Consider the following 15910-nt stretch of genomic DNA (forward strand, 5'->3'; position numbering starts at 1 on the left):
ATATATCTACTCCTAACGCCAACACTAGAAGTAGCCGGGGATCATTCCTACGTTGATTCTAGATGACACGCTCCAGACGGAGAATCTAGCTACCCCTAGTAGAGGAAAACAAAAGACCTTTCTTGCCTCCAGAGAAGGGGACCCCAAAGCTGGATAGAAGCCCCCCACAAATAATAACGGTGAGGTAAGAGGAAATGACAAACACAGAAATGAACCAGGTTTAGCACAGAGAGGCCCGCTTACTGATAGCAGAATAAAGAAAGGTAACTTATATGGTCAACAAAAACCCTATCAAAATCCACACTGGAAATTCAAGAACCCCCGAACCGTCTAACGGTCCGGGGGGAGAACACCAGCCCCCTAGAGCTTCCAGCAAAGGTCAGGATATAGATTTGGAACAAGCTGGACAAAAATACAAAACCAAAACAAATAGCAAAAAGCAAAAGGCAGACTTAGCTGATATAACTGGAACCAGGATCAGTAGACAAGAGCACAGCAGACTAGCTCTGATAACTACGTTGCCAGGCATTGAACTGAAGGTCTAGGGAGCTTATATAGCAACACCCCTAACTAACGACCCAGGTGCGGATAAAAGGAATGACAGAAAAACCAGAGTCAAAAAACTAGTAACCACTAGAGGGAGCAAAAAGCAAATTCACAACAGTCTCTATCATGATCCAGGCTCTTCAGGTGCTGCTGCGTCTCAGGCGTGGTGTGGGCCAAACACTTAAAGTTCTTAGCCCTCCGGTTCTGCTAAGTGTCTTAGAGTCCCACTCAAGCCTCGGGCTCCCGGTACCCGGCTGCTGCGCTCTGGCTCTGAGGGTGCCCGGTCACAGTTCCCCTCAGAGCCCTTTTATCTCTCCTCTGCTCCTTTCCTCTGTAGCTCCACCACATTCAACCCCTCAGGTTATCTCTCTTTCCAGAGGCTGCAGCTCCCACATGGCTCCTAGGCCTCCCCGTCTCTTCCAGACGTCCTTCCCCTATTTCTCTCTCCTGGAGACTCTACCTACTTCCTGACTCCTCCTCCAGACCAGGAAGCCTATAGCTGAGGGAAGCTCCCCTGAATCCGGGTCCTGAGCTCCCCCTTCTGGCCTGGATTTGGAATGTGTTATGTGTGAGTGCCTTACCTGGTAAAGAGAACTCCATTGCCTCCAAGCATGATATTACCCTCCCAGAAGGGAAGGCAACATCACTGTAACAACCGGTTACCTGGGGTGTTACATATGCAAATTGCATCTTCAGACAGAGCACTAGAACTCTAGTGCCACCTACTGTAAGTAGCCATACTAGAAGCCAGCATCAACCCTTTAACAAGCCTTGTTATATGCTTAAATGATAAAAGCAAAAGATTCTGTTTTTTGCTGTTATCCTAAGTCATATGGCAAGGCTCGTTATATAGTCGATTTTGACTGTTCCTATAGGTGGCACTAGAGTTCAAGTCCTCTTTCTCGCATGGTGAATGTCTTACCCTGACAATGCAGGCTTGGCTTGTCACTCTCCACAAGGAGAAACATTACCCCATAGATTTGGGGTTTTAAGGAACATCAAAAGGTGTTATCCAGCCATACTTCTCTACCCAATCTGACATTGTGGTATTGTCAGCTGCCGTTCTGATACAGCATGTAACAAGTCGATTGTCTGTCACCTGTTATGTTTTATACAGGCTGATGGGGACGAATTGTTGTTAAATCAGTTGTTTCATCCCCATACAAAATTAATTTTACCAAAGGGCCACAAAAGAAACTGTGACTGTCGTGGAGGGCTGAACTAATAGGCTGAAATTTATTTTGCTCAATATTAATATAAATATATTACCGTATATACTCGAGTATAAGCCGAGATTTTCAGCCCATTTTTTTGGGCTGAAAGTCCCCCTCTCGGCTTATACTCGAGTCATACCCAGGGGTCAGGAGGGGAGGGGGAGCAGGGGCTGTGTAATTATACTTACCTGCTCCCGGCGCTGTCCCTGCACGTCCCTGCTTCCAGCGCTGCATCTTCTTCCTGTACTGAGCGGTCACAATATTCATTACTGTAATGTGCGGTACCATGTGACCGCTCAGTACAGGAAGAAGATGCAGCGCTGGAAGCAGGGACCTGCAGGGACCACGCCGGGAGCAGGTAAATATACGGGGAGGGGGAGCGCTGCACGATAGTCACCTCTCCTCCGTTCCGGTGTGGCTCCGTCTTTGGCGTCCTCTGGCTGTGACGCTCAGGTCAGAGGGCGCGATGACGTGGTCAGTGCGCGCCGTCTGCCTGAACGTCAGTGCGGAGAACGCTGAAGACGGAGCCACACAGGAAAGAGGAGCAGGTAAATATTAAAAGTGTGGGGGCCTGAGCGACGGAGAGGTGAGTACGTGATTTTTTTTTTTTTTATTGCAGCCACAGCATATGGGGCAAGTGTCTGTATGGATCATCTATGGGGCCATAACGTTTGTGCAGCACTATAAGGGGCAAGTGTCTGTATGGAGCATCTATGTGGCCATTATTAACCTTTATGCAGGATTATATGGGGCATATTTTAATATGGAACATCTAATGGGGCCCATCAAACTTTATGGAGCATTATATGGGACTCCTGATTCAATATGGATATTCAAAAACACTTAACCTACTGATGTCTCAATTAATTTTACTTTTATTGGTACCTATTTTTACTCTTGAAATTTACCGGTAGCTGCTGCATTTTCCACCCTAGGCTTATACTCGAGTCAATAAGTTTTCCCAGTTTTTTGTGGCAAAATTAGAGGGGTCGGCTTATACTCGGGTTGGCTTATACTCGAGTATATACGGTACTTAGAATTATTTTATATTAATTGTATCACTTAATATTGAACAGAATTAAGTGTGACAACCTCTATATACCGTGCGAGTTGGGCACAAAGCACCCTATATACTGTAAGAGCCTGCACACAGCCACCTACATACAGTATTAGCACCCACATAACCTCTCTATATGCAGTATGAGACCCCACATAGCCTCTCTATATACTGTATGAGCCCTCACATGGCTCTCTATATACACTATGAGCCCCAACATAGCCGCTATATACAATATGAGCCCCCCACATAGCCTCCTATATATAGAATGTGCTCCCACATAGTCCTCTATAGACAGTATTTGCCCCCTCAAAGCCTCTCTATATACAGTGTGAGCCCCCAAATAGCCTCTCTATATACAATATAAGCCCCCTTAGCCTCTTAAATACAGTATGAGTTACAACATAGCCCCCTATATACATTATGAGCCCCCACATAGCCCCCCTATGTTCAGTATAAGCCCCACATGCAAATATCCCATACACATACGAAAAAAACAACACCTTCTCGCCTCGTTCTCCCGGCACTCTGCTCTGTTCTTTCATGTGTGCACTGACTTTCCGCCCAATAGTCGTGATGAAGTGACTTTTGCATCTCGAGGATGTGGATAGCAGTGGGTGGCGGAGGGCATGGTATGGCCCGTTGGCCACTGTTTAAACCCTTGGCTGTCTTGGTCCACGGGCGTGACTGGAACAACCAGAGGTGCGGATGTGACACGCGTGCTGCAATTTGCCAATCTCCGTGTTGGATTTTTGGCAACGTGTTGAGGATGTGCTGTTGACAATAAACAGATCTTTTCAGGTCCAACATGGTATGCAATCAGCTGATCTCTGACATGTTTACAAGGGCAACTATTTGTGAAGGGCATGCTTACAAATTCTTGTTCAGCTGATTTTCACATGTTAAAGATGCTTAATTGTACATTACTGTTCACATGACTGGTACATATGTACGCTGGGAATAGTGTTATGTGACAGCATCTGATCAGAATCCTACTCTAAAATAACATGTGGGGAAGATGTTTATTAGCATCATCTGTTATTCACTCCTTTATAGCTTGAGCTGAGATGAACCAGACCTTCAAAAGTCTTCGGGTGCGTTCAAGAACAGCCAGTGGCGTACCATTCAAAAATTGAAGGAAAAATGGCACTCTCCATCTCTTTAAAATTTTAAATGCCAAACAGCTCTTCAACAGGTCTTTAATTGTACATTACTGTTCATGTGACTTTTACACATGTATGGAGGGAATAGTGTCATGTGCCAACAACTGATCAGAATCCTTATCTACAATAAACATGTCCTTGGGATACTTTGAGCTATAAAGAAGCAACCTGCAAGTGATCTTAAGTGACTTTTACCTGGAATGGGCGAGTCTTGGAATGTTTAGTATTGGCCTTTCCGCATGCACTTTATATTCTGAAGTCAAGCTCCATTAAAAAAACAGAACAATTTGATCAATCACAATCAAGTTTTCTTATAGAGTGGAGTAGTTGTATAGTAGGGCCACATTGACTTCTGTGGGCTCAGAATTGCTGCTGCATACAATCTGGAGGTTGTACAGAACGATAATATAGTAATGAGATTATTTAATGACGACTCCCCCTGTCGTAGGAAGACTAAGTGGCTTTCACATGTGCAGGAACCCTCATAGAAAGTCTTTTTTCCTTTTCGTAGGACAAATATTCTGACCATTGTTTAAACTATTATTTTTTTATCACTTTTGATATACTTAAAGGGAACCTGTCACCCCCCCCCCAGGCATTTGTAACTAAAAGAGCCACCTTGTGCAGCACTAATGCTGCATTCTGATAAGGTGGCTCTTTTAGTTATGCTCCCTGCATACGCTAAAACAAACGCTTATATAAAATGTGCCCCCTCATACCGTGAAATGGTCCCGGGGGCGGGTCATTCCCTCCTAATCAGACGCAGCACAGCCGTCACTCCGGGCCTGTGCGTGTCGGGCGCCGCCTCCTCTTGCTTCATTAGCGTTCCTGGCGCCTGCACTGTAAGTATTTTATCCGGGCATGCACAGTTGCGCTGCCCTTCGAACTTACAGCGCAGGCGCCGGGGACGCTAATGAAGGGGGGTGACAGGTTCCCTTTAAGACTTGTTCACATTGTGTCTTTGGCACCTGTTTGACTTCAGTCTAAAGTCCTGAAAAACAGGGTTTGGGTTTATCTACCCATGAGACCATTGACTTTAATGAAGTAGACAGACACTTTGTTGTGTGTCTGATCTCCTTTTCGACAGTTTCTGCCTTTTTGAGGCAGACATGAAGCATAGTCAACTGTACTTTTGTGCACGCCGCAGAACGGCTGTAAAGAGGTCAGACAAAGCGCAAAGTGACTATGTCTGCTTCATTAAACTCAATGGCTCCATCGGCTGTTCTGACAAATTCTGTTTTTCAGGGCTCCAGACAGAAGCCCTAGCAGAGCTACAGTGCCTACAAGTAGTATTCAACCCCCTGCAGATTTAGCAGGTTTACACATTTGGAATTAACTTGGCATTGTGACATTTGGACTGTAGATCAGCCTGGAAGTGTGAAATGCACTGCAGCAAAAAAGAATGTTATTTCTTTGTTTTGTTTTGTTTTTAAATTGGGAAAAGTTTTTTCAGAGGGTCATTTATTATTCAACCCCTCAACCCACCAGAATTCTGTTTGGTTCCCCTAAAGTATTAAGAAGTAGTTCAGGCACAAAGAACAATGAGCTTCACATGTTTGGATTAATTATCTCTTTTTCCAGCCTTTTCTGACTATTTAAGACCCTCCCCAAACTTGGGAACAGCACTCAAACATGGTCAACATGGGAAAGACAAAGGAGCATTCCAAGGCCATCAGAGACAAGATCGTGGAGGATCACAAGGCTGGCAAGGGGTACAAAACTCTTTCCAAGGAGTTGAGCCTACCTGTCTCCACTGTTGGGGGCATCATCCGGAAGTGGAAGGCTTATGGAACTACTGTTAGCCTTCCACGGCCTGGACAGCCTTTGAAAGTTTCCTCCCGTGCCGAGGCCAGGCTTGTCCGAAGAGTCAAGGCTAACCCAAGGACAACAAGGAAGGAGCTCCGGGAAGATCTCATGGCAGTGGGGACATTGGTTTCAGTCAATACCATAAGTAACGTACTCCACCGCAATGATCTCCGTTCCAGACGAGCCCGTAAGGTACCTTTACTTTCAAAGCGTCATGTCAAGGCTCGTCTACAGTTTGCTCATGATCACTTGGAGGACTCTGAGACTGACTGGTTCAAGGTTCTCTGGTCTGATGAGACCAAGATCGAGATCTTTGGTGCCAACCACACACGTGACGTTTGGAGACTGGATGGCACTGCATACGACCCCAAGAATACCATCCCTACAGTCAAGCATGGTGGTGGCAGCATCATGCTGTGGGGCTGTTTCTCAGCCAAGGGGCCTGGCCATCTGGTCCGCATCCATGGGAAGATGGATAGCACAGCCTACCTGGAGATTTTGGCCAAGAACCTCCGCTCCTCCATCAAGGATCTTAAGATGGGTCGTCATTTCATCTTCCAACAAGACAACGACCCAAAGCACACAGCCAAGAAAACCAAGGCCTGGTTCAAGAGGCAAAAAATCAAGGTGTTGCAGTGGCCTAGTCAGTCTCCTGACCTTAACCCAATTGAAAACTTGTGGAAGGAGCTCAAGATTAAAGTCCACATGAGACACCCAAAGAACCTAGATAACTTGGAGAAGATCTGCATGGAGGAGTGGGCCAAGATAACTCCAGAGACCTGTGCCGGCCTGATCAGGTCTTATAAAAGATGATTATTAGCTGTAATTGCAAACAAAGGTTATTCCACAAAATATTAAACCTAGGGGTTGAATAATAATTGACCCACACTTTTATGTTTAAAATTTATAAAAATTTAACTGAGCAACAAAACTTTTTGGTTTGAAAGATTTATGCATCTGTTAATAAATCCTGCTCTTGTTTGAAGTTTGAAGGCTCTAACTTATTTGCATCTTATTAAACCTGCTAAATCTGCAGGGGGTTGAATACTACTTTTAGGCACTGTATTTACAGACACCAAAGACTCCTTATGAGCACAGCCTAAGGCTATGTGCACATGTCAGGATTTCTGGCAGAAATTTTCCTGACAAAAACCGGACATTTCTGCCAGAAATCCGCATGCGTTTCTTACCGCGATTTTTACCGCGATTTTACCGCATTTTTTATGTTTTTTATGCGTTTTTTCCCAATCATAGAATAGCGGGAAAAAACGCGAAAAAAACACAAAATTAATGAACATGCTGCTTTTTTTACCGCGATGCGTTTTTTTCGCGGAAAAAAACGCATCATGTTCACAAAAATTGCAGAATGCATTCTAAATGATAGGATGCATAATGCATGCGTTTTTAATGAGTTTTTATAGCGTTTTTATCGCGAAAAAACGCGAATAAAACGCGAAAAAACCTGAACGTGTGCACATACCCTAAATGTGTCTCAGTACAAAGATGGTTCTTAATGAGTTTTACCTAGAATTACATAACGGACCATGACTGTTTAGTCATCTCCATACACCTTGAATAGAAAGGGCTCATTCAGATGTTCGAACAAGCCACGGCTTTCAGAGCAGCCTCAGGATATGTGCACACGTTGCAGATTTCCTGCAGACCTGCAGCTTTTTTTTCCACGCAGAAACGCTGCAGATCCACAAGTGATTTTACAGTACAATGTAAATCAATGGCAAAAAAAAATGCTGTGCTAATGGTGCAGAAAAATCTGCACAGAAAACACAGCAGATTCAAAAAGGACCTTGTCAATTCTTTGTGTAGATCTGCTGCGTTTCTGCACCCATTCCATAGAAATCTGCAGAGGTAAAAAAAAGGAAGAAATCAGCAGAAAAATCTGCAACGTGTGCACATACCAAAAAAAGGCGCAGATTCTGACCTGCGTTTTCTGCCAAGAAATGCAGAATCTGCACAGAAAATTCTACAGTCAAATCTGCAACGTGTGCACATACCCTCATAGACATATATGAAGCTATCATATCTCATAAGAGATTTGTGACCAGTGTGTAGAAAAATATAAAAAACAATGTACAAATATACAATATCCATATACATAAGTCCCCAAAAAAACAACCGTATATACTCGAGTATAAGCCGACCCGAGCATAAGCCGACCCCCCCTAATTTTGCCACAAAAAACTGGGAAAACTTAATGACTCGAGTATAAGCCTAGGGTGGAAAATGCAGCAGCTACCGGTGAATTTCAAAAATAAAAATAGATGCTCCATACCATTCATTATTGCCCCATAGATGCTCCATATAAAGCTGTGCCATATATAATGCTCCATACCATTGATTATTGCCCCATATATTATCCATATATAGCTGTGCCATATAGAATGCTCTGCACCGTTCATTATGGCCCTATAGATGCTCCATATAAAGCTGTGCCATATATGCTCTGCACCGTTCATTATGGCCCTATAGATGCTCCATATAAAGCTGTGCCATATATGCTCTGCACCGTTCATTATGGCCCTATAGATGCTCCATATAAAGCTGTGCCCTATATGCTCTGCACCGTTCATTATGGCCCTATAGATGCTCCATATAAAGCTGTGCCCTATATGCTCTGCACCGTTCAGTATGGCCCCATAGATGCTCCTTATATAGCTGTGCCCTATATGCTCTGCACCGTTCAGTTTGGCCCCATAGATGCTCATTATAAATCTGTTCCCTATATGCTCTGTACCGTTCAGTTTGGCCCCATAGATGCTCCTTATAAAGCTGTGCCCTATATGCTCTGCACCGTTCAGTTTGGCCCCATAGATGCTCATTATAAAGTTGTGCCCTATATGCTCTGCACCGTTCAGTTTGGCCCCATAGATGCTCATTATAAAGCTGCCCCATATGGAATGCTCTGCACCGTTCAGTTTGGCCCCATAGATGCTCATTATAAAGTTGTGCCCTATATGCTCTGCACCGGTCAGTTTGGTCCCATAGATGCTCCATATAAATCTGTGCCATATATAACGCTGCTGCTGCAATAAAAAAAACAAAACACATACCTCTCTTGCTTGCAGCTCCCCAGCGTCCCGTCCCGGCGTCTCTCCGCACTGACTGATCAGGCAGAGGGCGGCGTGCACACTATATGCGTCATCGCGCCCTCTGACCTGGACAGTCAGAGTGGAGAGACGCCGGGAAGATGGAGCAGCGCCCGGCGTGTGGATCATGGACAGGTAAATATGCGATACTTACCTGCTCCCGGCGTCCCGCTCCTTCCCCCAGACAGCTGGTCTCCGGGTGCCGCAGCCTCTTCCTCTATCAGCAGTCACCGGCACCGCTGATTAGAGAAATGAATATGCGGCTCCACCCCTATGGGAGTGGAGTCCATATTCTTAAGTTTAATGAGCGGTCCCACGTGACCGCTGTACAAGGGAAGAGCTGCGGCACCTGAAGACAGTGTGACGGGCAGGGGGAGCGCCAGGATCGCCGGGACTAGGTAAGTATGCCTCAGCGCCCTCTCCCCTCACCCGCCGACCCTGCCACAGACCGTGACTCGAGTATAAGCCGAGAGGGGCACTTTCAGCCCAAAAATTTGGGCTGAAAATTTCGGCTTATACTCGAGTATATACGGTACTCATCATGTATTTAGTGTTCATTCATAATGATGAATTCTATCTTGCCTCTTGGTCATACCTAGAGGTACTAGCGTTTTCAATATATAGATCCACCAGGATTCTCTGTTGATCAATTTTCTCTTGTGATCTCCTCCTCAAACCGGTCTGAATACTCTTTCTACACCTGTTATAATAAAACTATCTATACTGCCGTTATTGTAGTCAATAAAATGTTTTAAACTGCAGAGCTTTTAAATCTAAGTTTATTATTTGCATCTGAGACATGACTTCTTGTTCTCATTTTTAGTAGTCCCGTAGTGCAGCCTACGTATTGTAGGTTGCAAATTGCACATGAAATTAGATAAATTACAAATCCAGTATTGCAGTTAATATACGTTTGTCTGATAGATGCCGCTCCATTACTGATCTCTAGGCTTAATGTCAGTGGACATTACACAGCTGACCTAAACCCCAAATGTTACCTGTTGTGAACTCTATTTCTGGGCTCCCTCTTGTGGTCACAAGTGGTACTGTGTGAGTGCTGTCTTTCTGCAGGTTTGTGACTGGCATCAGCTATCTCGTTATCTGTGGGCTGGTTTTCTATTTAAGCTCACTTGGACACTCAGTCTATGCCTGCTGTCGTTGTATTCAGTGCTATTCTGATTGCTCCTGTCTACATCCGTTATCAGTCTCTCCATGAGAAGCTAAGTTCTGTTTGCTTATTCTTGCTCATCTATGTTCAATATGTTTCCTAGAATATTATGAGTTTTGTCCAGCTTGCTAATATGTGATTTCTCTGCTTGCTGGTAGCTCTGGGGTGCTGAGTTGCTCCCCCCACATCGTTAGTTGGTGTGGTGGTTCTCCCATTCTCTGCGTGGATATTTTTGTATAGGGTTTTTTACTGACCGCACAGATCCCTTGCTATTTTCTGCTATCTAGTGTTAGCGGGCCTCATTTGCTTAACCTGTTTCATCTCTGCGTTTGTCTTTTCCTCTTAACTCACCGTTATTATTTGTGGGGGGCTGTTCTATATCTTTGGGGTTATTTCTCTGAGGCAAGTGAGGTCTTACTTTATCTCTAGGGGTAGTCAGTTTCTCAGGCCGTGAAGAGACGTCTAGGATTTCAGGAAACGTTCCACGGCTGCCTTTAGTGTGTTTGGTTAGGATCAGGTTTGCGGTCAGTCCAGTTACCACATCCCCAGAGCTTGTCCTATTATCTCTGACTTAGCTGGTTAGATTTGTGATCCTAAGCCACTGGGATCATAACAGTACAGCAGGCCAGAAAAGTGTTTAATGCATCGCAGAAGTGGGATAAGAGAAGTCCTGAGTACAATTTTTTTTTTTTTTTCCTCTCCCTTTGCTGCAGTCTGTCCAGCTTCTCTCATCCCCTTAATCTCTGGGTGGCTTTGAGTTCAGCTGCAGACATGGATATTCAGAGTCTGACTTCTAGTGTGGATCATCTTGCTGCAAGGGTGCAAAGCATTCAGGATTTTGTTGTTCACAGTCCTATGTCTGAGCCAAAAGTACCTATTCCTGAGTTGTTTTCTGGAGATAGATCTCGGTTTCTGAATTTTAAGAATAATTGTAAATTATTTCTTTCTTTGAGACCTCGTTCCTCTGGTGATTCCGCTCAGCAAGTTAGAATTGTTATCTCCCTGTTACGTGGCGACCCTCAAGATTGGGCTTTCTCCCTGGCGCCGGGAGATCCTGCATTGCTGAATGTGGATGCGTTTTTTCTGGCGCTTGGATTGCTTTATGAGGAACCTAATCTTGAGAACCAGGCAGAAAAGGCCTTGCTGGCTCTCTCTCAGGGCCAGAATGAAGCTGAGGTGTATTGTCAAAAATTTCGGAAATGGCCGGTGCTTACTCAGTGGAATGAGTGTGCCCTGGCTGTAAATTTCAGAGAAGGTCTTTCTGAAGCCATTAAGAATGTTATGGTGGGGTTCCCCACGCCTGCAAGTCTGAGTGACTCAATAGCTTTGGCCATTCAGATTGATCGGCGTTTGCGGGAGCGCAAATCTGCGCACCATCTGGCGGTGTTTTCTGAACAGAGACCTGAGTCTATGCAATGTGACCGAATTCTGACCAGAATTGAGCAGCAAAATCATAGACGTCAAAATGGGTTGTGCTTTTACTGTGGTGATTCAACTCATGTTATCTCAGCATGCTCTAAGCGCGTAAAAAAGATCGCTAAATCTGTCACCGTTGGTACTATACAGCCTAAATTCATTTTGTCTGTTACTTTAATTTGTTCTTTGTCATCCTACTCGGTTATGGCTTTTGTGGATTCAGGTGCTGCCCTGAACCTGATGGATTTGTCGTTTGCCAGGCGCTGTGGTTTTGTCCTGGAGCCTTTGGAATTCCCTATTCCACTGAGGGGTATTGATGCTACACCATTGGCTGAGAATAAGCCTCAGTATTGGACTCAAGTGACCATGTGCATGACTCCTGTACATCAGGAGGTGATTCGCTTTCTTGTGCTGCATAATCTGCATGATGTTGTCGTTTTGGGTCTGCCATGGCTGCAGGCCCATAATCCAGTTCTGGATTGGAAAGCTATGTCTGTTTCAAGTTGGGGTTGCCAGGGGATTCATGGCGATGCTCCTTTGGTGTCAATTGCTTCTTCCACTCCTTCTGAGGTCCCTGAGTTTTTGTCGGACTACCAGGATGTATTTGATGAGCCCAGATCCGGTGCCCTGCCTCCTCACAGGGATTGTGATTGTGCTATAAATTTGATTCCTGGTAGTAAGTTCCCTAAGGGACGACTTTTTAATTTGTCTGTACCAGAACATGCCGCAATGCGGAGTTATATAAAGGAGTCTTTAGAGAAGGGACATATTCGCCCGTCCTCCTCCCCTCTTGGTGCAGGATTCTTTTTTTGTGGCCAAGAAGGATGGTTCTCTGAGACCTTGTATAGATTATCGTCTTCTAAATAAAATCACGGTCAAATTTCAGTATCCTTTGCCATTATTATCTGATCTGTTTGCTCGGATTAAGGGGTCCAGTTGGTTCACCAAGATAGATCTTCGTGGTGCGTATAACCTTGTGCGTATTAAGCAGGGGGATGAATGGAAAACAGCATTTAATACGCCCGAGGGCCATTTTGAGTACTTGGTGATGCCTTTTGGACTCTCTAATGCTCCTTCTGTGTTCCAGTCCTTCATGCATGACATCTTCCGAGAATATCTGGATAAATTTATGATTGTGTATCTGGATGACATTTTGGTCTTTTCTGAGGACTGGGAGTCCCATGTGAAGCAGGTCAGGATGGTATTTCAGGTCCTGCGTGCTAATGCCTTATTTGTGAAGGGCTCAAAATGTCTCTTCGGAGTACAGAAGGTTTCCTTTTTGGGTTTTATTTTTTCTCCTTCTACTATTGAGATGGACCCAGTCAAGGTCCAGGCTATTCATGACTGGACTCAGCCTACATATGTTAAGAGTCTTCAGAAGTTCTTGGGTTTTGCTAATTTTTACTGTCGCTTCATCGCTAATTTTTCTGGCGTGGTTAAGCCCTTGACGGATTTGACCAAGAAAGGTTCTGATGTGACTAATTGGTCTCCTGCGGCAGTGGAAGCCTTTCGGGAGCTGAAGCGCCAGTTTTCTTCAGCTCCAGTATTATGTCAGCCTGATATCTCTCTTCCTTTCCAGGTCGAGGTGGATGCTTCTGAGATTGGAGCAGGGGCTGTTTTGTCGCAGAGAAGCTCTGATGGCTCTGTGATGAAGCCTTGTGCCTTCTTTTCAAGAAAGTTTTCGCCTGCCCAGCGGAATTAGGATGTTGGTAATCGGGAATTGTTGGCTATGAAGTGGGCATTTGAGGAGTGGCGACATTGGCTCGAGGGAGCTAGGCATCGTGTGGTGGTCTTGACTGATCACAAAAATCTGATTTATCTCGAGTCTGCCAAGCGCATGAATCCTAGACAGGCTCGTTGGTCGTTGTTTTTCTCCCGTTTCGATTTCGTGGTCTCGTACCTGCCTGGTTCGAAGAACGTGAAGGCTGAAACCCTTTCTAGGAGTTTTGTACCTGACTCTCCGGGAGTTTCAGAGCCGGCTGGTATCCTCAAAGAGGGAGTGATTTTGTCTGCCATTTCTCCAGATTTGCGACGAGTGCTGCAGAAATTTCAGGCTGATAGACCTGACCATTGCCCACCAGAGAGACTGTTTGTCCCAGATAGATGGACCAGCAGAGTTATTTCCGAGGTTCATTCTTCGGTGTTGGCAGGTCATCCTGGGATTTTTGGTACCAGAGATTTGGTGGCTAGGTCCTTCTGGTGGCCTTCCTTGTCGCGGGATGTTCGTTCCTTTGTGCAGTCCTGTGGGATTTGTGCTCGGGCTAAGCCTTGCTGTTCTCGTGCCAGCGGTTTGCTTTTGCCTTTGCCTGTCCCGAAGAGGCCTTGGACGCACATTTCCATGGATTTTATTTCAGATCTTCCAGTATCTCAGAGAATGTCTGTCATCTGGGTGGTGTGTGATCGTTTTTCCAAAATGGTCCATTTGGTGCCCTTGCCTAAGTTGCCTTCCTCCTCCAATTTGGTTCCTTTATTTTTTCAGAATGTGGTTCGCTTGCACGGCATCCCTGAAAATATTGTGTCTGACAGAGGATCCCAGTTTGTGTCCAGATTTTGGCGGATTTTTTGTGCTAAGATGGGCATTGATTTGTCTTTTTCGTCGGCCTTCCATCCTCAGACGAATGGCCAAACCGAGCGAACTAATCAGACGTTGGAAACTTATTTAAGATGTTTTGTTTCTGCTGATCAGGATGATTGGGTGACTTTTTTGCCATTGGCCGAGTTTGCCCTTAATAATCGGGCTAGTTCTGCTACTTTGGTTTCGCCTTTTTTCTGCAATTCTGGTTTTCATCCTCGTTTTTCCTCGGGTCAGGTTGAGCCTTCTGACTGTCCGGGGGTGGATTCTGTGGTGGATAAGTTGCAGCAGATTTGGAACCATGTGGTGGACAATTTGAAGTTGTCACAGGAGAAGGCCAACCGCCGTCGCGGTGTTGGTCCCCGACTTCGTGTTGGGGATTTGGTATGGCTGTCTTCTCGGTATGTTCCTATGAAGGTTTCCTCTCCTAAATTCAAGCCTCGCTTCATCGGTCCTTATAAGATTTTGGAAATCCTTAACCCGGTGTCTTTTCGTTTGGACCTCCCAGCATCGTTTGCCATTCATAATGTGTTCCATAGGTCTTTGTTGCGGAGGTATGTGGTGCCTGTGGTTCCTTCTGTTGAGCCTCCTGCTCCGGTGCTGGTTGAGGGCGAATTGGAGTACGTGGTCGAGAAGATCTTGGATTCTCGTATTTCCAGACGGAGGCTTCAGTATTTAGTTAAGTGGAAGGGCTATGGTCAGGAGGATAATTCCTGGGTTGTCGCCTCTGATGTTCATGCGGCCGATTTGGTTCGTGCCTTCCATGCGGCTCATCCTGATCGCCCTGGGGGTCTTGATGAGGGTTCGGTGACCCCTCCTCAAGGGGGGGGTACTGTTGTGAACTCTATTTCTTGGCTCCCTCTTGTGGTCACAAGTGGTACTGTGTGAGTGCTGTCTTTCTGCAGGTTTGTGACTGGCATCAGCTGTCTCGTTATCTGTGGGCTGGTTTTCTATTTAAGCTCACTTGGACTCTCAGTCTATGCCTGCTGTCGTTGTATTCAGTGCTATTCTGATTGCTCCTGTCTACATCCGTTATCAGTCTCTCCATGAGAAGCTAAGTTCTGTTTGCTTATTCTTGCTCATCTATGTTCAATATGTTTCCTAGAATATTATGAGTTTTGTCCAGCTTGCTAATATGTGATTTCTCTGCTTGCTGGTAGCTCTGGGGTGCTGAGTTGCTCCCCCCACATCGTTAGTTGGTGTGGGGGTTCTCGCATTCTCTGCGTGGATATTTTTGTATAGGGTTTTTTACTGACCGCACAGATCCCTTGCTATTTTCTGCTATCTAGTGTTAGCGGGCCTCATTTGCTTAACCTGTTTCATCTCTGCGTTTGTGTTTTCCTCTTAACTCACCGTTATTATTATTATTTGTGGGGGGCTGTTCTATATCTTTGGGGTTATTTCTCTGAGGCAAGTGAGGTCTTACTTTATCTCTAGGGGTAGTCAGTTTCTCAGGCCGTGAAGAGACGTCTAGGATTTCAGGAAACGTTCCACGGCTGCCTTTAGTGTGTTTGGTTAGGATCAGGTTTGCGGTCAGTCCAGTTACCACATCCCCAGAGCTTGTCCTATTCACAGGCCAACAAAAAACAACTTTTTTTATGTTTCTTTGATGAAAATAGGCAAATATTACTAATTTTGGGTCGAGAAACTCAAATATACCCACAGAATTGTTTAATTAGCTCTCGTTTTTTAGATACACGCCATGGAAGTATGTGCTGTAGGTAGCGATAAGAATTCATTACAAGAGTATAAATTGCACAGTACAGTACACATATTTAGTATCGCCGCGTCCGTAACGACCCAACCTATAAAACTGTCCCACTAGTTAACCCCTTCAGTAAACACCGTAAGAAAAAAAACAAAA

At 45.1% G+C, this 15910-nt stretch overlaps 1 protein-coding gene across 2 annotated transcripts in view; it reads left to right on the top strand.

Moving 5' to 3' along the window:
- The window catches only part of STARD3NL (STARD3 N-terminal like), a 63741-nt gene that overhangs the window by 11011 nt on the left and 36820 nt on the right, over positions 1-15910 (top strand). The gene's annotated exons all lie outside the window — the stretch shown is intronic.

The sequence above is a fragment of the Ranitomeya variabilis genome, chromosome 6 (genome assembly GCF_051348905.1).
Source record: "Ranitomeya variabilis isolate aRanVar5 chromosome 6, aRanVar5.hap1, whole genome shotgun sequence".
Lineage (NCBI taxonomy): Eukaryota > Metazoa > Chordata > Amphibia > Anura > Dendrobatidae > Ranitomeya > Ranitomeya variabilis.